The 22,085-nt window shown below is 48.3% G+C and overlaps 1 long non-coding RNA gene across 9 annotated transcripts in view; it reads right to left on the bottom strand.

The window, feature by feature from the left end:
• Window positions 1-7,551: 7,551 nt before the first annotated feature.
• LOC309855004 overlaps window positions 7,552-22,085 on the bottom strand; it is a 30,684-nt gene continuing 16,150 nt past the window's right edge. For 7 of the 9 annotated variants that reach the window (XR_014306540.1, XR_014306541.1, XR_014306542.1 and 4 more), the window contains 8 exons: window positions 21,401-21,492; window positions 20,167-20,235; window positions 19,362-19,483; window positions 16,977-17,197; window positions 14,915-14,991; window positions 10,243-10,348; window positions 9,317-9,393; window positions 7,552-9,196 (listed from right to left, as the gene is read on the bottom strand). This is a non-coding gene — a long non-coding RNA (uncharacterized lncRNA). Of the gene's footprint in view, window positions 9,197-9,316; window positions 9,394-10,242; window positions 10,349-12,881; window positions 12,954-14,914; window positions 14,992-16,976; window positions 17,198-19,361; window positions 19,484-20,166; window positions 20,236-21,400; window positions 21,493-22,085 lie in introns of all 9 variants that reach the window. The other 2 variants (XR_014306544.1, XR_014306545.1) reach the window with 2 other exon arrangements.

Raw genomic sequence — 22,085 nt, 5'->3', positions numbered from 1 at the left:
CTACCTAAGGTATACATAGACACCTGACCCTTGTAAAAACAACAACAACAACAACAAAAAAAAAAAAACCTTAAAGCATTACAAACATTACTGGAAGAATCCTTTGATCACAGCCTTCAACCCCACCAATGTCTACTCTCACAAAAAATTCACGATATTGTGGCATCTGGGTGTCTCAGTCAGCTAAGTGTCTGGCTTTGGATCAGGTCACGATCCAGGGTTCTGGAATCAGGCCACAGGTCAGGATCCCTGCTCAGTGAGAAGCCTGCTTCTCTCTCTCCCTCTGTTGCTCCCCTGGCTCGTGTGCCCTCAATTTCTGTGAAATAAATAAATAAAATCTTAATTAAAAAAAAAAAGAAGTCACCATTGTTTTCATTTTGGCGAATAATTCTGCAGTCATTAAAAGACCCATTTTTGGTGAGTCATAAAATAACATATTTTTTTAAGATTTCATTCGTTTATTTGACAGAGAGATCACAAGTAGGCAGAGAGGCTGGCAGAGAGAGAGAGGGAGGAAGCAGGCTCCCCACTGAGCAGAGAATCCAAAGCAGGGTTCAATCCCAGGACCCTGAGATCATGACCTGAGCTGAAGGCAGAGGCTTAATCCACTGAGCCAGCCAGGTGCCCCAAAAGAATATGTTTATTAAGCTGAAAGCAAAACTGCAAGTATTATATGTTTTGAAAAAGGAGGGGCACCTGGGTGGCTCAGTGGTTAAAGCCTCTGCTGTTGCCTCAGGTCATGATCCCAGGATCCTGGGATCGAATCCCTTATCAGGCTCTCTGCTCAACAGGAGCCTGCTTCCCCCCCTCTCTCTGCCTGCTTGTGATCTGTCTGTGAAATAAATAAATAAAATCTTTAAAAAAAGAAAAAAAAGACATTAGGTGATAAGGTAGACACACAGAGTGACTTGGGATCTTCAAAGCGTGGCCTCGTCTCTGGCTTGACAATCGTCTATTTCTTTGAGAGGTCTTTGGCCACCATTCAAACCTTCTTGGCAGGTGACAGTATATAGGGTGTGTACCCGGGTAAAGCGTCAGTGACAGCAATTAGAAGAAGGTGCTCTGAAACATCCATTTCCAGCCCAGGTGGGTTAATAAGAGACACAGCTGTGGTGCGGGGCTTGACATCTTTTTTTGTGTGTGGATCCCAGGGTAGCTTTCAGTCATGGTGGGCCTTGCTTCTTAGGCAGTTTTCCCCTTCCTCCTCTATCTGGGGGCATCATGTCATGAGCAGAGGGTTTGGGTGGTGGAAAAGCTGAATGAGATTCATCTTCTAGAAACTGGATGAAAAGTCCTGAAAAAGAATGATTGGCCGCAGCGTGGTCATTTAGCTTCGCAGGTGTGTTGGGGGCGCTTTAGGATCCAGGTCCCCCAGTCACCCCGCTGGGAACACCCATGGGCTCTCGGCTGCGCAGCTGCCGCAGCTGGTCTTCTTAGATCCCCAGCGTGCTTGCCATCAAGCTCAACGCTTCCTGCCGTTCCGCATCAGCTGCCTGGAAAGATCCCACGAAGGGGGAGGTCCTTAGGAGGGTTTTGTCCGCCATTCCTTCGGATTGACTGACTAAGGTCATCAGTTTCTTCTGTGTGTCCTCCAGGATTTCCTGCTGGACCTCATTCTGTTTCTTGAACTCTTGGAGTTGGTCCTCCTTCACCTCCAAGTCGGCATTGGTTTGATGCAAACGTCCCTGTAAGGACTTCAGGTTTCCTTCTAGGGCGTCTGCCTTTTCCATCCATTCGGCCAGTTCCAGCTTCAGGCTCGCTAGGGTCTGATCACAGTGCCTTCCGTCTTCCTGGGAGGGGGCAAGCCGGAGCGCAGTTTCCTCCTTCTGCTGGGTGACCATGTGCAATTGCTCCCCCAGTGACTCTACGTGCAGACTGGCTCTGTGGCTGGCCTTTTCCATGGCAGGGGAAGACAAAACGAGTTTTCCCTTCAAGACCATCACTTCCTCCCTTGGCTGAGCCACTTGGTCTTCTGAGGCCAAAGCTTCCCAGCGACGAGAATCTTGGGCTTCTGCAGCGAGGTGCTGCCCTCTCTCCAGCTCCTGGGTGAGGCGCAATTCTCTCTCACATAACTGGTGAACCTCCTTCTGGAGGGCGCACATTTCTATTTCTTTCTGTTTCAGTGCCAACATGACGTCATCTCTCTCCTGTTGACACACAACTGTCTTTTCCTGTATTGACCTAATGTCATCGAAAAGCGGGTTCAATTCCCTGGTCTAGCCCTGTTCTTTCTCTTCCAACAGTTACTCCAACAGGAGTGCTGTCTCTTTCATCCCAGCATGCTGGGATTTCTCCTCTCTCTGCATTATTGAAAGCAGCCGATTTGTCTCTTGCGATTCCTGATTTTCCATTTCCTTTTCTCTAGATGTTTCCACGATCTTTGCATTTTCCTCTTTCAGCTGACACACACCCATTTCGAAATCTGCTATCCTCTCCTTCAGATTGGTGACTGCCTGCGTCAGCAGCTCATTCTCACACAGTTGGCCACTGAAGAAAACAGCTCCTCACGTTTCGCTTGGGTTCAGAGCCCCTGAGCCTGAAGGAAGTTTTGTAGAACAGGCTTTCTCCATCAGATGCTTCATGTGGGAATCAGATTCGCTGTGTTCCTGTGGTTCTCCTTCCCCTGGGGCAGCCCCTGAAGCAATGCATCTCTGCTGATTTTCCTGGAGGGTTAAAATCATTGGATCTTTTCCTTGCCCTGTTTTCTTAGTCTTTCTACCTCCTCTTGGAGCACTTCAGAAGACTCACTCACTAGGTCAGATTTCACAGCCTTCAGAGAGTCGCTGGAGGGCTGGAGGAAAATCACATCAAGGTTCCCTAAAAGGAGGTCCTTGGCATTGCAAAGCTCCCTGATGCAGAGCTGAAGTTGTGCCAGTTCCTTCTCTAGCTGTTGTAAGTTTATTTCATGTCCTTGGTAAGTTTGGACCTGGTCAAGAGAGGTCGTCTGGAGTTTCAAAACCTCTCGCTGTTGGTGAAAGCCCATGCCTGGAGTTGTCGCAGATCTCTCTGAAGCTGGGGTGACTCACACTTCATATTTTGGACCATGGTCAGCACCTGCTCTTTCCACTCTTCCAATGATCTTCATTCCCTGTGTTAATGTGTCCTGTTCCTGTAGAAGCTGTTGGAACTGATGGATACGAACTCCTTGAATCTCATGGCAAGTGCTGGGTGTTTGCAGGATCGTCAATAAAGTCTGACATTTCTGGCTTAACACAACCATTTCCAGTTCTTTTTCTCGAATAATGTGACACAAATTCTGAATCATTTCTCTAAACACCTCCTGGCTGCTGCTTTCAATACTAGTGGACAGTTTTTGATTTTCCACTTGCATCCTCTGGAGTCTGCTTCTTTGGCAGCAAGTCGATCAGTCATTTAGATTCAGATAGCTATTCTTCGTCTTCTCATTTAGGATGACCAACACCTGTTCACTTTTCAAAGCACACTCTTGAAATTGCTGCTGAAGTTGTTCCACGTGCCCTTTCTGGCTGTGAGAAGCCACAGAGATTCTGCTGGAAAGACCCTCAATCTCCACATCCTTTTGCTGGATAATCCGAGTGAGTTTCCCGATCTCCTCTTTGGAGAGCCGATCCATCTGCTGGGTCAGTCGGATGTTCTGTTCAGTGAGAAGCTTCATCTCCAGTTCCTGTTCTTTGATTCCTTGGACTAATCTTTGAATTTCAGCTTTAAATGGATCACGATCTTCACTTCCGTTCTCTCTGGGGAGAGGCTGGCTTGCTCGCACCTCCTCATCCTTACAGGGTTCTCTTGGAATTTGCATACTTTTGTCGGGCAACTGGGCTTTCATCTCTTGTAGCGTGACTTGCAAATTCCAAATCGCCTTGTCTTCGCTGCAAGGAGCTGAGCGTGTTCAGTGTTCCTCTCCTCCTGCCAGTGTTGAAGACGGTCCACTATCTTCTTCTGCTCCTGTAAGGACTGAAGCAATGCTCTCTTCCCCTGCTGCTGGTTGTGAATGATCTTCTGTTGTTCTTTTATTTCCTCCTCCAGATCATCTTTTAACTCATTGAGCTGAAAGACCTCACAGTCTAGTTCTACACTCTCATCTAGGATTTTAGGGTCAACCACAGGGACAGCAGGACTCTGTTGTGTTAGGCGCTCCAGGTCTTCATCCATATGAGGATGTTCGTCTGTCACGGATGGGAGATGCATGTCTTTGTCCTCCAAAGATGGCTGTAAAATGTCATTGCTTCTAAGGTTCCGGGCAACTTAAACAAATTCCTCCTGAAGCTCTGGCCTTTCTCTAAGCTCTTTAATGTACACATCTTGCTCTCTGGCGCATTATGTCAATTGCTTCTGCTCCTCCAAAGCAAAGGACAGCAGTTCCTTCATTTCTTGATGGTCGGCGTCCATCTGCTCGATGGACATATTTCCAGGTTTTTCTCTTGACCGAGTTGAATGAAATGCACATGCTCTACCAGTGACCACTCTTTGAAACTGCGCTCAGACTAGTTTGTCTCTTCCAACAGCTTCTTTTCAGCTAGACACAATTTCGCCACTAACTGCCCTTTCTCTATTTTTAAAGCCCTCATAGCAATGTTGTTTTCCAGAGAATCGTTGTTGTGCAGAATAGATTTCTCCAGCTGATGTCTTACATCTTGGAGCTCCCAGACCAACTTTTGCTTTTATGCTCAGAGATCAGAAGCAATGTTGTTCAAACTGTCATTCAGCCGCTGCATTTGTCTAAGTTGTTGCTTCAACCTTCTCAGCTCAGTTTCCCTTTCCTGAAGTAAGTCATCTTTCACATTCCCGGCAGTCTTGGTTTTGCAGGTCTTCTGTCCATCGTTGATAGTCTATTAGTTGTTTGCGGTGCTGGTCAGTGAGGTCTGCTAGCTTCTGCTGCTGGACGTTTTGCAACACCGCCCCTTCCAGCTCATGTTCGTCCATCTCCTGCATCCGCCACTGCTCTAGGTCCCTGATGTGGCTCTTCAGTTCCACACTGCTTCTGAGTCGATGGTATTTGGTCCCTGGGTGGAACACTGGCACATCTTCTTCCAATGAGTCACTTCAGCCTCCAGTGTTTTGATCTCACAGAGGAGTCTATTGATCTGTGTCTGGGCTGAGATGACATCAGCCAAATCCATGGTGTCCCCAGGGAAAGTTCCTTTCCCCAGCACGTGTCTGTTAATATGGGAGATGTCTCTGGTCAAAGAAGTCTCATTGCTGTCCACGGCCCCTAGGGAATGGCCTAGGCCAGAGCCCAGGCCCACAGCCCAGGAAAACATCTGACGGTCATACAACTGCTCTGGTCCATGGTGCGAAAGCGTCCAGCCCAGTCCGACTACCCCGCCAAGTGTCCCAGAACCCCTGCCTGCCAGAGGCTAAGAATCAAAAGCCAACAGGCATTTCCAGGCAACACTTGCATGCCCCTCCACCCACACCTCCATGGCTCACGCCCCTGTTCTCCAGAGTGCCAATGCTGGTCAGGTAGCTCCAAACAGCCAAGGCCCTCTGGCCACTGATCCAGGTCCCCGCTGCTCATCCCCAGGACTTCTACGTCAGGCTGGACCCATTGCCCTCCTTCACACACTTTGTGGCTGTCCTGGGAGGGCCCCTCATGCATGCTCCAGCCTGACTGCCCCCAGGTGCCTGCCCCCAGAAAGTGTACCTGGCCCTCAACTTCCCTCTAAGTGGGATCACAGTACACAAAATCCTGTGGCATGCGCTTTCCACGCTCTAGTATCTTTTTCATTGAGGTGAAATATAAGCAGTCACACACATTCATCCAGCTAGGAGAGAGGCTCCTAGGTGCATTCACAGATGTCTATACCCACACAGAGAATGGCCCTCACCAAGACTTTGGGTATTTCCAGCCTCCAGAGGCTCCAGCGTGCCCCATCCCTCCTTGCCCCATCAGTCCTGTGAAGACACCTGGGCCCACTCCTTGGTTTGGCATTTCACTGGCCACTGCCTGGCCTCCCATGGCTGTGCGCCTAGACCAGGCTGGCGGTTGTGCAGGATGGTGGCGGTGCCTGGTCCTCAGGTCCTCCGCTCTGCAGAGGTGCCCAGGTGTGGGTTGGCAGAGGCCCAAGTCCACCCTGCAGTCCCGCCCTGGCGCTAGTCCACCAGTTATTATTAGGAACTGTCCCCCCAGCTGCCCTGCGGGAGCCCTGCCAGCCGCCTCCACCAGCAATTCTACCCCATGAAGCATGCGGCCAACCAGAGCCTGGACAGGTGAATGTGTCCGTTCAAGCCCACTGCGATTGCGCAGCTGGGGCAGGAACAGGAGGGCTGACTGCTCTCCTGGTGGCATTCTCCCAGCCCCTGCCACCAACAGGCATGAGGCACAGGGGTCCCCGGTCCGGGACTGCACCTCTCCACAGACTGGAGCCCAGCTTGGGGCCGCCACCAGAGTCCCAGAGGAGCCACTTAATGGGTCAGCCTCCTGAGATGCCCTCTGGGCAGGTCCCCGCTGCCCTATGTCCTGGCCCTGCCCAGCATCGCCTTGGGGGTACTGCACCTGAGCCTTCCCCTGCCCTTCCCCCAGGGTTTGCCCTGGGCAAAAACTCCAGTCACGGATGTGCTGGAGGCCTGTTGGTCGCTGGGCTCTGGGGGCGGTGTTCTCTGCCTTTCAGGGAGCGGCCCGCCTCTGCAGACCCTCTGAATCCACGTGCCTGAGGGCAGGAAATAAGGGGCGATCAGAGTCCACAGGATCCACCTCAGGAGTTTCTGGCATCCATGGAGGGACTGTAGAGGTGCTGCTGCCTCCAAACCGGTGCCCCTGTGGACCGAAGGGCCCAAGTTCTTGACATGGAGAAATTGGCAACTGGGAGGAAAGAATGGTGGAGACGCCTTAGCTGACTTTTTAAAGAGCTTTTTTAAAAAGCCTTTCTCCCTTTGGGTTTGGAAGCAGATCCTTCTCCAGGTTTCTTTTGTTCTGCTTTAATGTCTGACAAGAAACATTATCCATTATGAAATGACAGCAGAGACTGGGGTTTGTAGACCGGCTGTTGGAAAGAAAACAACTGGTGGTTTTGAGAGCTCCTGGAGGTGATGGTCATGTGCCCAGTTATCTGGGGCACAGCTTTCAAGGTCTTTTAGGGCTGTTGGCTGTACTGGGCCTACTGACTGTTTATTCTGAATGAGATAGCAAAGTGTGAGTTATCCGCAGCTTTTGCTCCCCCTGCCCGAACACCTGGGTCAAAGGGGGAGTGTGGTTTGGCCAAAGCATGTGTGAAAGTTCTTTTGGTGTGTGTGTACCAAAATGCTTTTTCTTCCCCTCCTGTTTTCTAACTTTTTTGCTTTTGAGGGTTTGGGGGTCCCTCCCCCAGAACTTTTTGCTTAGTGGCTTTGTTTTGTTTTTTAATTTGGTTGCTACCCCACACTATGATCTTAGTGTGCACTGATTCTGTTTCCAGAGTTGAAGCCTGTCCCCTAAAGCCTAGCGGTGCCTACTTTTCCATCATTTGTGGGAAATGACAGAAGTAATGCCAAGTAGCAGGTAGACAGGGGAGCAGTGATAGAGTTTTGGAATGTAAGTAACATTTGGCAGGGTGAGGTCCAGAGCCGATGACGAGAAAGAATTCTTGAGACCTCTTTGGTGCAAAATAGTGGTTTTATTAAAGCACAGGGACAGGATCCGTGGGCAGAAATAGCTGCATCAGGGTTGTGGGGGCAACTGATACACACTTGGAAGGTGGGGGAGGTGAGGGAAGGGAAGGGTTTCAAAAGCACCTTCCTATGCTAAAGAGGACCTACATGATACTGGAGACCTTGCCATGGCCAAGTGAGGTGGTCTTACCTTCCAGCAAGGAATGAACATGAAGATGGTTGGAAGTTTCCTGGACGAAGGTCACACAGGTCCCACTGAGGCGTGGGGGCAGGTGAGTGCAGGGTGTCAGCTTCTGCCTTGACCTCAACTAGCCTTCTGCTCCCTCATCAGGTGTGGGGGCTAATGTTTCAATGGAGAATATGTAAATGAATTCTAAGATAATTCCTTGGGAGTCTTAGTAACATGTCTTGTGAAATCAATATTCAGTGAGGGTCAAGACAGATTTATCACATTGTCGTTCTGGCCTGTTTATACACCATATCAGGAAATGGGTGTTTGCTCTTTTGGCACAAAATCCTGAGGCTTTTATTCATTTTCTTTATTTGACAGAGCGAGAACACAAGCTCTGGGAGAGGAGGATGCAGGCTTCCCACCGAGCAGGCAGCTTGACCTCGGGCCCCTCTCCCAGGACCCTGGGATCATGATCTGAGCTGGAGGCAGACGCTGAACCAACTGAGCTACCCAGGCACACCCGTTCTGAGCCCTTTCAAGCTCCCAAGATGGTCAGGCTCTCCTTGGCCCAACCTCCTCTGCAACAGCTTCTCTCTTCACACTTCCATTTCAGCCATAGATGCCCTGCTTTTAGATTCCAGAGCAGGCCAAGGATTCCTACCTGTTCACCCCTCCCTGGAATATTCCGGAGCTCCTTTCACCACACCAGCCCTGTAGCTGCCACCTACTCATTTTTCTGCTCTCCAGGCAAAGGTCTCTTCTTCTAAAAGCCCTTCACTGATGCTACTGATGCTCCAACAAAGACTGGAGGACCCATCCTGGGAAATTTCATAACTCCACACAGCACCCGGTTTTCTATGATGCAGTGGCCTATTTACTTGTTCTTGTTCTCCAGTAAATGGAAGGCCTCGAGAGAGCTCTTGTCATATTTCTCTAGTGCCTGCTGTGGAGCCTTGGGTAGAAACTCCATAAAGATTGTCAACTCAAGGGTAAATCTAGTTCTTACCATACCGCCCTGACGAGGTGAGCCCAAGTATGAGAAAATGAAAACTGGATAGAGTCAATGGGGACTCTGCACTGACCTTTGTCTGTGTTTCTTTATTGCTCGATGCCAGCAGAGGCTGAGGCGACTACCGAGCGATGGAGGGTGTGGCGGTTATGCTCCCAACATCCAAACGCTTTTCCTGGGGAAGCTCCTGAGGGATATTCTGTAATCCCGCCACTCCAAGCTGATGTGGTCGTCCATCTCCCTCACCCGATGCTGTTCTGTCCCTGACGGTGTTCTTCAGTTTCCAGACTTCAGCTGAGTCTGACCTCTTCAGTCCCTGCGATGAAGACTGGGACAAGTTCTTCCACTGTGTCACTTCCGCCTTCAGTGTTAGGATCGTGTTTGGAGGGTCTGTTGATTTTTGCTGTACCCAGATGACATCAGCAAAGTCCAGCACATCTCTGGAGAAACTGAAGGTGTGGCCTGTGAAGGAAGTCTGCCATCCACCCCCCACCGCCACCCCCAGGGAATGGCCTAGGCCAGATCCCTGGCCACCAACCCAGGAGAACACTGTGGGTCATAAAACTGACCTGGTCTGCTGTGGAAAAGCATCCTGCACGGTCGGAATACCCCGCCAAGTATCCCAGGACTCCTGACCGAGGGAGGTCTAGAATCAAAAGTAATAGGCAGTTGTAGGCAACGCTCACCTGGGGCCCAGCTGCTACAGGCCAGGTGGCTAGGAAAGGCTGAGACCGGGACCCTTCAGCAGACCGGCTCTGGCCACTGGTCCTGGTCCCAGCAGCTCATCCCCACAACTTCCCACACCCCAGCTGGGGCTCTTCCCCTTCTCCCCCCGCCTTGGTGGCTATCCCAGATGGGCCCTGAGTACGTGCTCCCATGGGCCTGCCCACAGAAAACACACCTGGCCCTCAATGTCCCCCGAAGTGGTATCACACTACACCACTGCCTGTGCTTTCCACACAACAGTACTTTTCCTCACTGAGGTGAAATGTGATGTGGAAACAAAGGCTGAAGAGCAATTATGAAATGTCCTTACTACCTGCAGCCCATTGACAACTGCTTGAAACAGGCAAGGGGCATTCCTCTAGGGACTCAACTGCCTGTGTTGACAGCCTGTGAAGGGCAAAAGGCAATCCTAGCCCAAATCCTCCTCCCAGGATCCTGGAAGCCTACTTTAACATATAAAACTTACTTTGGAAATTTCCTTTTTCTCTAGCCCCCAAGATACATGTTGGCAATCATCCTTCAAGCATAAGGCCCACTGACCTAGGCCTGAAGGGTCTCATGACTAAGACTTTACGAGACCGTAATAAATGACTTTTTGCCAACAACAGCTAGCCCCTCATGGTCTTGGAAACCTTCCTACCAGAATTCCTTGGAGACGTACACTATCCTCAAACCCCTCAAACTTAAAAGTATAGAATAGGTCACTCCTCATGACTCCATGGCAGCATTTTTGCCTACAGGACTTGTCTGCGATTTTTAATAAAATCACCTTTTTGCGGCACCAGAGACACCTCAAGAATTCTTCCTTGGTTGTGAGCTCTGGACACTATGATGGCAAAATCAGAAACTCTAAGGTGCAGGACCAGAAAATGTGCCTAAAGAGGATACAAACCCACAGTTCAAAAGCAAGCAAACAAACACGAAGAAAAAAAAAATCTGCCCAAAAAGTCTCATGAGGGACTTTGATCAAAAAATAAAGAACTGGGCGCCTGGGTGGCTCAGTGGGTTAAGCCGCTGCCTTCGGCTCAGGTCATGATCTCAGAGTCCTGAGATCGAGTCCCACATCGGGCTCCCTGCTCAGCGAGGAGCCTGCTTCCCTCTCTCTCTCTCTCTGCCTGCCTCTCCATCTGCTTGTGATTTCTGTCAAATAAATAAATAAAATCTTTAAAAAAAATAAAATAAAATAAAGAACCAAGATGCCCTTCAACGGACGAATGGATAAGGAAGATGTGGTCCATATACACTAGGGAGTATTATGCCTCCATCAGAAAGGATGAATACCCAACTTTTGTAGCAACATGGACGGGACTGGAAGAGATTATGCTGAGTGAAATCAGTCAAGCAAAGAGAGTCAATTATCATATGGTTTCACTTATTTGTGGAGCATAACAAATAGCATGGAGGACATGGGGAGTTAGAGAGGAGAAGGGAGTTGGGGGAAATTGGAAGGGGCGGTGAACCATGAGAGACTATGGACTCTAAAAAACAATCTGAGGGATTTGAATTAGCAGGTGGGTGGGAGGTTGGGGTACCAGGTGGTGGGTATTATAGAGGGCACAGATTGCATGGAGCACTGGGTGTGGTGAAAAAATAATGAATACTGTTATGCCGAAAAAAAAAAAATATATATATATATATATATCTTTATGTTCTAAAGGATTCCCAGCAATTAAAAAGAAAATGAAACTGCAACATTTCCAATGGACATTTACAAAGAAATCCAGCAGGCCAGTAAAAGGAAGGAAGGATACTCCATCTCATTAGCACAAAGTTCTTTAAAACATGTTAAATTAGTAGGTTTGGCAGTTTGGCAGAATTTTTTAAATGAAAACAGCCAGTGTTAGGGTGTACAGAAAGGGAACCCTCATCTACTCTCGTGAAAATACAAATCGGTAAAGAGGGTCTCAGGTTTGGCAGTACCTATTAGAATTCACAAGGGACAATTCCTTGAGCCAGCAGTTCCTGCACATATGCACGTGTACCTCTGCTTTCTATAACACTGCTTAAGAGAACACCATAAAACACGCAGCTATCTAAAGGACCATGGGTACTGAATACATTAAGTAAAATGGAATTTCCATGCCAAGGAGAACTAGAAAGCCATCAGAAATGAGGAGGCAGACCTAGATATGATGACACAAAGATAATCACGGGTCGCTAGGTTGCAGAAAGAGCGAGCTAGCTACAGAGCAGGACGTATAAATGATTCACTTTATTAAAAGGACACCTGAATTTACTGATTTTGAGAAATACAGATTCACTCATTCAATAGATATATACTGAACTACAACCTATGTATTCATTCATTGTGTATATATGGTCTCTCATCAAAAATTTATGGAAACCTGTACATGCCAGGCACTGGATTATCCTTCTGTGTGTGTTTTCTAATGTGTGATATTTATCCGTCTCTAGGTGTGCTGTTCATCCACAGGAGAAAACACACTGAATGCTGCTTTTCTTGGTGCGGGGGCAGATTATGGAGCGTGTTTACTTTCTACTTCATACATTCCTGCACTGATGGATCAAAGCTAATGCAAAGTGGTAGCTCTTTTATAATCAGTAACCATCCTGATCCAAGTATTCACCCAATATGCAAAGAACTGTGACAGCTACAGTGTGGAGAAAACAGCTAGGCCAGGAAATGGCAAAGCCTGCAGAGGATCTACTTACAGTTCATAGGAGGGAAACAAAGGATGGGGGAGATGTTCTTTTCTGGAGGAGTTTCTTCACTAGGAGCACGAGTATGGCACTGTGGTTGCATAGAGGCCTATCTGGTTATCTGATGTTTCCTGTGTCATCTGTGTCCACCAACCACAAAGGACATCCTCTCTGGGCATGTCTCTTGACAGCAATTATTAAGAAGTCCCTTGAACTACTCCATCAGACACAGACTGAAAACAATGGAACATTCTGGAAGAGGTTCCCCTGGGTTCAGAAAGCTTAGAGGTGAGCAGAGTGTTGCTGGCAACACTCATAATTAAAACGTGAGGGTGAAAACCCAAGCAGATGGGCCGAGGAGGTGACATAATCAGCAGCGCAGGTCAGGTACAGGCAGTGGGGAGCAGTGGGGATGGGACTGAGGGTCTGATGCTGCCGGAATGGATGCTCCCAAGGAAAGCTGGGAAAAGAGATTTTCAGGAAAATCTACTTTTGCATCTTTTGGAAATCACTGAAACACATTTTGTAAAGATTTAAGAATGAGGACCTATGCACACGTGTTTTAAATTCCTTCACAGTAAATGCGATGCAGTGTAAACATATCACAGAAGTATATGCCATGTGACATCATGGGCGCACATATGCAGGCTCAGACTCTCTCTCACACACACACACACACACACACACACACACACCCTTTTCAAAGGAGAAAGGGAAAGAAAGCAAAGAGAGTTCCATAGCCCATACCGTAACACGTAGGTGCAGGGTAAGTGGGTCCTCTGAATGTAATTCTATGGGTTGTGATAAAAAGGCTTGACTCTGTGGGAAGATAGGAAAGACAGAAATGAGGCAAGGAGCTCAGTTTCAGCAAAACTGTAAATACCCTCCCCAGAAACAGCAAACACATCCTGCTCCTGTCAAAGCAAGGGCCGCTCACTGAACAAGGCTCCGTGACATCCGGCCCTCGGCATACGTAGTCACACTTTGACAGATCAGGGCTCAGGGGAGGTCACTAAGCAGGACACTCAAAATCGGATGTCCACTCTCAATCTCATCATGAAATACTGAAGACTCAGAAATTGCTCAAGAAGGGTCAGCAAGAATTTGCCTGATGTTCCAGTGTTTTCCAAGTCGTCTCTAGTTTCCTGCCTCTTCTCCAACAAAATGTATAACCCAGTGCTTACTGCTCACAGTTATCTGGAAAACCGACTCCTACACAGACCTGAAGTCACTAACATTTATGTGAGGAGTCCTCTCCTCCAGGATATGCAAAAAATCAGACCTGAGACACCCGAATCCTCTATCACAACAACCACACACAAAGGCCAATGCCTTTTCCAGCCTAGAAGCCACCTCTGGGCTTAAGCGAGAGCCCACTTACTCTTATGTCACTCGGGGTTCTACCAAGCTAGATCCTCCTCTGCCAATACAGTCTCAGATGCCAGGCGGCAACTAAAAGGCGTATTTACTGTAACAGAATCTTCTATTTGGAAATGGTGAAAACCGGTTTTTATAGGATATAGTAGAATAGCCTCATACTAGAAAATTCTTTACAGATGTTGAGAATTAGACATCTTTGAAGGAAACGCTGGAAAGTTTTATGTTAACTCAGAATTTTTAAAAATTCAGTGTGGCGCCTGGGTGGCTCATTGGATTAGGCTTCTGCCTTCAACTCGGGTCCTGATCTCGGGGTCCTGGGATTGGGCTCCACATCTGGCTCTCTGCTCAGCGGGAAGCCTGCTTCCCGCCCCCCTACCCCACCTGCCTCTCTGCCTACTTGTGATCTCTCTCCTGTCAAATAAATAAATAAAATCTTTTTTTAAAAATATAAGACTTGGCATTTTATTTAAATGACTCATTTATAAAGAGAGAAGAGAGCACAGGTTAGAACCACTAGGAAACACTGACCTTAGCTTGAGGCCATAGTTTAAATTTTTTTTTTTTTTTTTTTTTTTTTATCAGAGAGAGAGAGGGGGAGATAGCGAGCACAGGAAGACAGAATGGCAGGCAGAGGCAGAGGGAGAAGCAGGCTCCCCGCTGAGCTAGGAGCCCGATGTGGGACTCGATCCCAGGACACTGGGATCATGACCTGAGCCAAAGGCAGCTGCTTAACCAACTGAGCCACCCAGGCGTCCCGAGGCCATGGTTTAAATCTCAGCTCCACCCCTTCTCCCACAGGTGCCCTGATGGAAATCCTCTTCACTGCTTTGAGCCTGGGTTTCCCCACTGGAATTCATGAGTCTACTCTGAGCACTGAATGAGATGATCCAAGTGAAGCATTTCACATGGTGCTACAACAGCTCCCAGCAGAGATTCACAAACTCGTCCTCGACAACTCTGCAAATTTCTTAAAACCTGACCTCAAGGTGGCACCCGGAATATCTCACATATAGTAAATGCCCAAGTTTAGCCTCCTTGTCATTCACTCGAACAATATTTACTATGCGTCCCTTCTGGGCCGGGCACCTCTCTATCCCCTGGAGATAATGAAGGAGACAAAACACACAGAACAATTCAGATGATCAAAGTACTGTAGGTTATTTCTTTTCAAGGTTCAGACAAATGATGCTCACGGACAGAACTGTCACGACGGAGGGTGTACTGCATTTGGAAGACTGCTCCACAGGTTGGAATGAGGATGCCAGGGCCAGCAAGAAAGTGGGGAGGGGGTCCAAGAGAAGAGCCCCCTAAAATGAGGTCCCCAGAATGCAGACCGGCCACCTACTAACCGCTGCCTCTGAATCTACCCAGCTCTGTTGTCTGGTCCAAGCCACACTTACTTGATGCTGTGTAGCTTTCTCGTGACTATGACTGGAAAGTCAACCTCAAAATATTTTCTTGGGAGAAGATCTTCATCCTGAGGAAAAATACGCAGTAAGTTTCCTAATTCTATATCCCCTCATACACTGACCATCTTCATGCACCGAGTACTAAGCCTCAAACAGCAACAGAGTATTTCAGGGCCCAAATCAGGAACGATATGGTGAAAAATGCAAGTTTCAGGTGACTTCAGTCTCCGTGTGGAGAACGGACGGAGGATGAAAGTTAGGAGGTGCTCACAGCCGTCCAGGAAGAAGGTCCAGGGAGGAAGTCATGGGGAGCCGGAACTGGGGGAGCCGCCACTGGGATGGAGACAGGGAGGCACTGAGAGGCCCTGGGGAAGTAGGACCTAACAGACTTTGCCAAAAAGCAGATGGAGACAGATTAGGGAGGGTCAGGAAACCGATGTGGGGGTGAGGCCAGCAAGTGGGGGATCAAACAGGATACAACAGCAAATATCACAAAGCACCCACCATGGTGAGGGCAAGCACTGTTTGTGCTACATTTACTTTTTCCTGTGAGAGGAGAGTGTGGTGGGGGAAAGGGCAGGCACTCTGGAGCCGGGGAATGGGGTTCAGATCCCAGCTCAGCCACTTGTCTGCTACAAGGTGCTGGGAAGTCACTCAACTCCCTGGGCCAAGCTTTCCCCATCCACACAGTAGAGAAAGGGACAGCACCTCACAGGGCTGTGAGGAGTCCTGTAGAAATAAATACTCCAGCAGCACTCACAGCAGGACCTGCCAGAGTAAGGGTGGGTCTTTATGATGTATTGATACGTGCACACAGATGTGGGGTTGGCCTGGGCCATGTATTTATTTCTACTGTGGGTCGCAGTAAGGAAAGTGTGAAAGCCACACACACAAATAGAAACACACAAACACAAACACTGAGTCAAAGAAACGCATCTACACAGAGACACAGAGCCCCACGCACAAACATATGGAGACCCACAGACAGAAAGACACAGAGATACATATGCAAAGACACACAGACACACACACGGAGGTACACACACCCACACAGAGACACAGACACACACACTCACGGCCCAGCTCCATCTGTGTTGCAGTCTGGTCACCCCCTGGCCATCCTAGCACGTTCTCTCCATGTCTGTCATGTCCACTCAGCCCTGATGACTATTCTTGAATGCATCCTCTCCTCAACCCCCAGCTGCAGAGACACCCCTTTCTGGCCTCTTCCAACCACACCCCGTGTATCACCTGCAGCAGCTCCTCACGACCCTACGGCCTAGCAAGAAACAAGGTGCTCCGCGCCTGCTGACTTGTTCGGCAGTCCCCCCCCATGTATTCTCTGAACACCCGTGTCCACCGGTACTTCTATTCCAGAAATACAGAGCCAGTTTGCTCAAGGGGAAAAGACGAAAGCAAAGCCACGTGCTGGCATCCAGAGTCTGGCCGCGGTGTCGCTACTGCAGCCTGGGAGGACACCCCCGTTTCTGACGTGAGCCGCTGCACAGCAAGAGCACCGTGAATGCAGACAGTTACCCACGACGGGAAGCAGAGACTGGGAGGTCGCCCACCCCGGGGTCAGCATGATGGGGACAGAAATCACGAGGAAACGTTTCCTAATAGGAGGGGACCCCGAAGGGCGAGTGTAAGAACTGTAAGTCCAGCTACTGCCCACCCATGTGGAAAATCTCAGGGGGTCTGGTTTGCGGGAGAGGCAGGGAGACAGGGAGACAGGAGGGCAGAGAACAAGACCACTTCCTGGCGTATCAGAAGACACAGGCCGGGCCATCCCCACCGTTCACACTCACAGCTGCCACGCATGCCTGGTTTGGTGCAGAATGCAGTGATGGTTGAGCCACCTGAGGCAACTGGGAGGAAATGTTTGGAGCAGATGAGGACGTAACTTCTGCTAGGATACCCCACAACACCCTTCCAGAATGTTACTCCCACGATAGGAAAGGTTAAGGAGAGTCTAAAATTCCAAGACAATGAGAACGATTGCAAGCAAATTAAAGACAGCATACACTACTATACCTTGTGTTGGACTTCTTACCTTATTATAAGGAGCTTTCCCTCGGGATGTCTGGGTGGGCTCAGTCAAGTGAGTGGCAAACTCTTGATTTCGGTTCAGGTCATGATCTCAGGGTTGTGGGATCCAGTCATGAGTCGGGTTCAGTGCTCAGTGGGGAGTCTGCTTCCGGATTCTCTGTATCCTTTTGCTTCTGCCCCTCCTCGCTCATTCCGCCTCCCTCTCTCTCAAATAAATGAATACATCTTAAAAAAAAAAAAAAAAAAAAAGAGAGTTTCCCAGGCATCAGATACCTGACCCTCAGAAGAATTCTGAATAAGGGGTCACTGTGGAGGGAAAGCTATCCAGAGGCACACCTGGAGCCTCTAAGGAACAGACATCTTCTTTCTCGGCTTTGGCAAAGGAGCAAAGCAGCTGCAGCATGTGACACTTCCACTTTTGATTCTGGGATTCCTAAGCCTGTCTGATACCATCAGGAGCTGGCATGTCACAGGAGGTGTGGAGGACACCCAGGACGGGGCCTTGCTCCAGGACAGCAGCCAGGGACAGCTGTGAGGAAGGACAGCCCTCGGATTCAAAGAGGATCCCGCAGGGCTGACCGCAGCACAGGCTGCCCAAGGTGACACCCTTCCCCTGCATCCTTGATCCTAGGGTTGTGTGGAAATAGAATTTAGGAGATACAGAGAAGCCAAGGTCCCTTAAATGGGTTCACTACCCCATGACTCTTTATCTGTGATGGTACTGGCTCTCCTGGGCCCTACTTTTGCCCACTGTCAGAGGCAGGAGCCTTCAACTGTTCCCACAGTCTTGGGCCCGAGATCATACAGAATGAGCTCCCACCGTGGTGGAAGTAGAAAGCCTGTGACCCGCTGCTAAGCCTCTGCTGGTACAGCCCAGGGACCATACAGGGTGGAAGGTGCATGAGACCATGAGACTGGCAGACAAAATTTTCTCCACACTGTCTAGAAGCACAGATCTCTCAATTCGGGGATTAGCAAACTTGCTGCAAATGACCAGAAAGTATTTTAGCCTTTGCAGGCCAGACAGCAACTCCTCAAACTATTCAACTCTGCCGTCATGCTGGTAAAGCAGCCATAGAGAAGACTTACATAAATGGGAATGGCTATGTTGCAATAAAACTTTATTTACAAAGACCGGTGGGTAGGTGAAATTTGGCCCTTTCAGCCTGGGCTCCAAAGTCCAAACAGGCATTCTTTTTTTTTTTCAAGGCTACAAGAGTTTTTAAAAAACCCTTTGGACCAATCCAAAACACCTCCACTAAATCTTTCCTACCCTGTGCTATTTGCCTTCCTTACTACTGGCAGATTACCTTTTTTCTTGGAAGGGGTACCTAAGTCTCAGTGTACCTGGACCAGAAATTAAAATGTCAGGGGGCACCTGGGTGGCACAGTGGGTTAAAGCCTCTGCCTTGTCTCAGGTCATGATCCCAGGGTTCTGGGATCGAGCCCCGAGTCAGGCTCTCTGCTCAGCAGGGAGCCTGCTTCCTCCTCTCCCTGCCTGCCTCTCTGCCTACTTCTGATCTCTGTCAAATAAATAAATAAAACTTTTTAAAAAAGAAGTTAAAATGTCAGATTTATTCCTTGTCGACTCAACTATATGACATGAAGGAGAAACCAAACCTCGGGACCAAGTTGAAAGGGTGTGGGGCTGAGAGGAGGCATTTCTCCAGTGGCTTCTGCTCACATGCACACGTTCTGCCCCTGCATTCTGCTCCAGCTCCTTCCACCACACCATGGTCACTGAGGTTGAGACGCACCACCGACTGACGGACAACAAAGACCCCCCTGAGCAAGCACAAGGCTCTGGACAGAGAACAGGGAAGCAACCTGGACTTGCGGGACCTACAGTCTATTCACTCCTGGTTCTGCCACTAACCGGACCCATCTCGTTTCCTGTGAGTGAGCGTAGTTATACCTGTGCTTGCTCGTTAACAGAGCAGGTGAGGGATCAAATCAGGGAATAGCTATGAAAGGCCTCTGTGTCATATCATTATCACCCAGACTTGCACATCTCTAAACTATACTGAAGACAATGTCATGATGACAATAAAATCTTTGCGATTGTCAATACAACAGACACAGGGGCTCTGGGGCTCACAATCCCACTGGCAGGGTCTTTCACACATGCAGAGGACACGTCTACAAGGGTTTTTGTCAAAAGCCCTGTTTGTAACAGCAAAGGAGGAGAAGCCAAGCACCCATCCTTCACGAGGGCACCGGTGACATCAAGTACGTGGCTGACGGTGGCAGCAGATGCAAGCAGCTGGGGACAGGGGCATGAGAAGGCAGTCACTGTATTCCTTCTGAATATATTTTTAACATGTTGAACTAGACGGGCACCTTCACAAATGAAACAATTCGGGAAAGAAGAGGGCGAATGTTCATTTACCTTTAATCTCCAGAAGGTGGTCTCCATCATAGTCCCAAGATTTAGAATTTGACAATGACATTCTGTCTCCTGTAGAAATGCCTTTATCAGCTGACTGACGACATGGACTCGACCAAAATATCCTGAGAGAGAGACACAGAGACAAGCTATCCCTCAGTGAGGTCGGAAAGCGTCCCTGCAGAGCCGCCCCAGGAGAAGAGCAAATGAGGATTCTGCTGCTCTTCTTTCGGGTCAGTGATTTATCTGTGGACTCATGGGAGAAATCAACTTTCATATTCCCTACTTTTTTTTTTGTATTCTTAAATTTAAAGCTGCTAAAACCACAGTAAGTACAATCTATTTAATGATTTAATGGTGGAATTAAAGATCATAGAAATAAAATGTCCCTTGCAGCACCTGGATGGCTCAGTCAGTTAAGAGTCTGCCTTTGGCTCAGGTCAGGATCTAAGGTCCTGGGATCAAGGCCCACATTGGGCTCCCTGCTCCAATGTGGGCCTCTGGCCCTTCCAGTCATGCTCTCCCTCTCAATAAATAAATAAATAAATAAAATCTTTAAAAATTAAAATAAAATATCCCATGATTGTACATAGGAAAGACAAGTGTTTTACATCAAAACATCAGATCTAATGTTCCTCTTTGAAATATGCTTTTTTGAGGCCAGGTACAAACTACATAGGACTCAGCTAAACCTCAAAATGCGAGATCATAACAAAATAATATTTTGCAGCCAGACTATTTGTAGACCATTTGTAGATAAATGGCCAAGCAAAATGAAATAAAAAAAAAATAAAGCCGTATTTCTTACCATGGTCCCTTCATCTTCATCCTGCGTAGGTAAAAGCCTCTATGCTTATAAAATGACCTCACAGACCGTCTGTGGGAGAGAAAGGCATGAGCAAACATTGCCCCCAAAATTGACTTATTCAGCTCCAGGGTGGGGAGCTTGTGTAAAGAAGATGGGAAATAAAAGAGTGGAAAAGGAAGATAAAATCCATGTTCTAAAGTCCTGTTGCTTAAAGCATAACTATCTCAAGAATGAAATTTGAGTAGCATTTAGACACTTACTGAAATGTGATATAAGAGTTCTAGGTCTATTGATTCTCCTAATACATAATTTGAGATTGTACTTTACAGTTTATCTTGCATTTTATGTTTCTAGGAAATCATTTTTATTTTATATTATAGAATATCATCCACAACAGACTGGATATTGAAACAAAAACTTTAAAGATGCTCACCACATCCTATTTGGGAAGCCCTTTCTTTGTGTGCTGCAGCCTGGACATGCCAGCCCAGGCAGAGGAAGAAGGCAGGCAGGCCGCTGACATGCTGCCTGGGGCACCCAGCTCCCCAGGGCTCCAAGGTGGGTCCCTGCCTCTGGTTAGGAAAGCTGCCTCAGGCGCCCAGGAGGGAGGCTTCAGTCCTCTTAGGTAGGCCTGGCCCCATCTTCCTAAAGCCTGGTTCACCCTCAGCTCAAGGTAAGATCCATGTCCTTATAGTCAGGGACCACCACTTTAAACGTTCTTTGCATTTCTTACAGAATCTACCCACAAGCTCCATCTTTAGGGCCAGGATTCCCTGCATGCCCAAGGACTGGGATCATTTGGCTAATTTCTCAATCTGATTGAGATTGAGATGAATCAATCGCAATCTCAAATCCTGTCTCAAATCTTTTCACTGCCTTGATAGAAAGGACTTGCAGAGACTAATAGTGCTACTATCACTTTAATAAGGCCAAAAAGGTGATTCCTTACTTAGACAGTTCACAGTAAAAGATAGCAGAAATGGCTCTTAAACATATAAAATGATCCTTAACTTCAGCCCCAAAATAAGAGGAATAAAATAAAACAAATTTACTGTAAGATACCATTTTCCAGATTAACCACAATGAAAAGGTTCCTGTGCTGGTGAGGATGTTGGGAAATGAGCACTTTCATACGCCACTGGAGAGAGTGAACACTCTCTTTTGAAGAAGGAATCCCTAAAACCTCGGGCCTCTGGTCTGATGAGGGGACGTTGGGAGGGAGGGAGTCACTTGCCTCTATTAATTCTGGGGGCCTTCCTCTCCTTAGACGGTCTTACAAAATGCTGAATGGAAGGGTCAAGCCAGTAGCCAAGGCTTACTGCAGACCTAAAAGGGAAGAAAGGAGGCAGGTGAGGCGAGGTCAGTAGGTTCTGACCCAGTTCTCAGGAACCAGGTCAAAGAGGACCATCAGCTACCTCCAACAGCCAACAGAGGCAGATTCATGCTCCATTACAAATCTCAGCAGACTCAGCCATCCATCTTGGTGCTCACATACATGGCCCCTCATCACCAGCCTCCCTTCCCCGGCGACCATTTCTTCTCTCTCTTTGCTCATGTGCCTAACTCCCTTTCCAGGGCCCTACAGAGCACAGCACCTCACCTCATACCTCACCTAGAAGACCTCCCACCATTTATTCCCTCAGCAAACTCACTGGCAAGAGCCAGTCAGACAACTTTGCTTGACCACAAGTTCCTGTGTTTGTAGGAAGGGAGATCCGAGATTGTTTCCTAAAACTCACAAAAGACTACCTAAGCCTTTCCCCCAGCTCTGTATTAGGTACCAGTCCTTCCACATCCCTCAGGCAGGTCATAATGGGAAAACTAGGAACCGATAAACACAACAGCTACAACAATAGTGCAGTAGCCTGAACTCTGGTCTACACAACCTAGAAAATGCTATGGTAGCCTAAGCTCTCCCC

The sequence above is a fragment of the Mustela nivalis genome, assembly GCF_964662115.1.
Source record: "Mustela nivalis genome assembly, chromosome: 19".
Classification (NCBI taxonomy): Eukaryota; Metazoa; Chordata; class Mammalia; order Carnivora; family Mustelidae; genus Mustela; species Mustela nivalis.
This window is presented reverse-complemented; position numbering and strand designations above follow the sequence as displayed.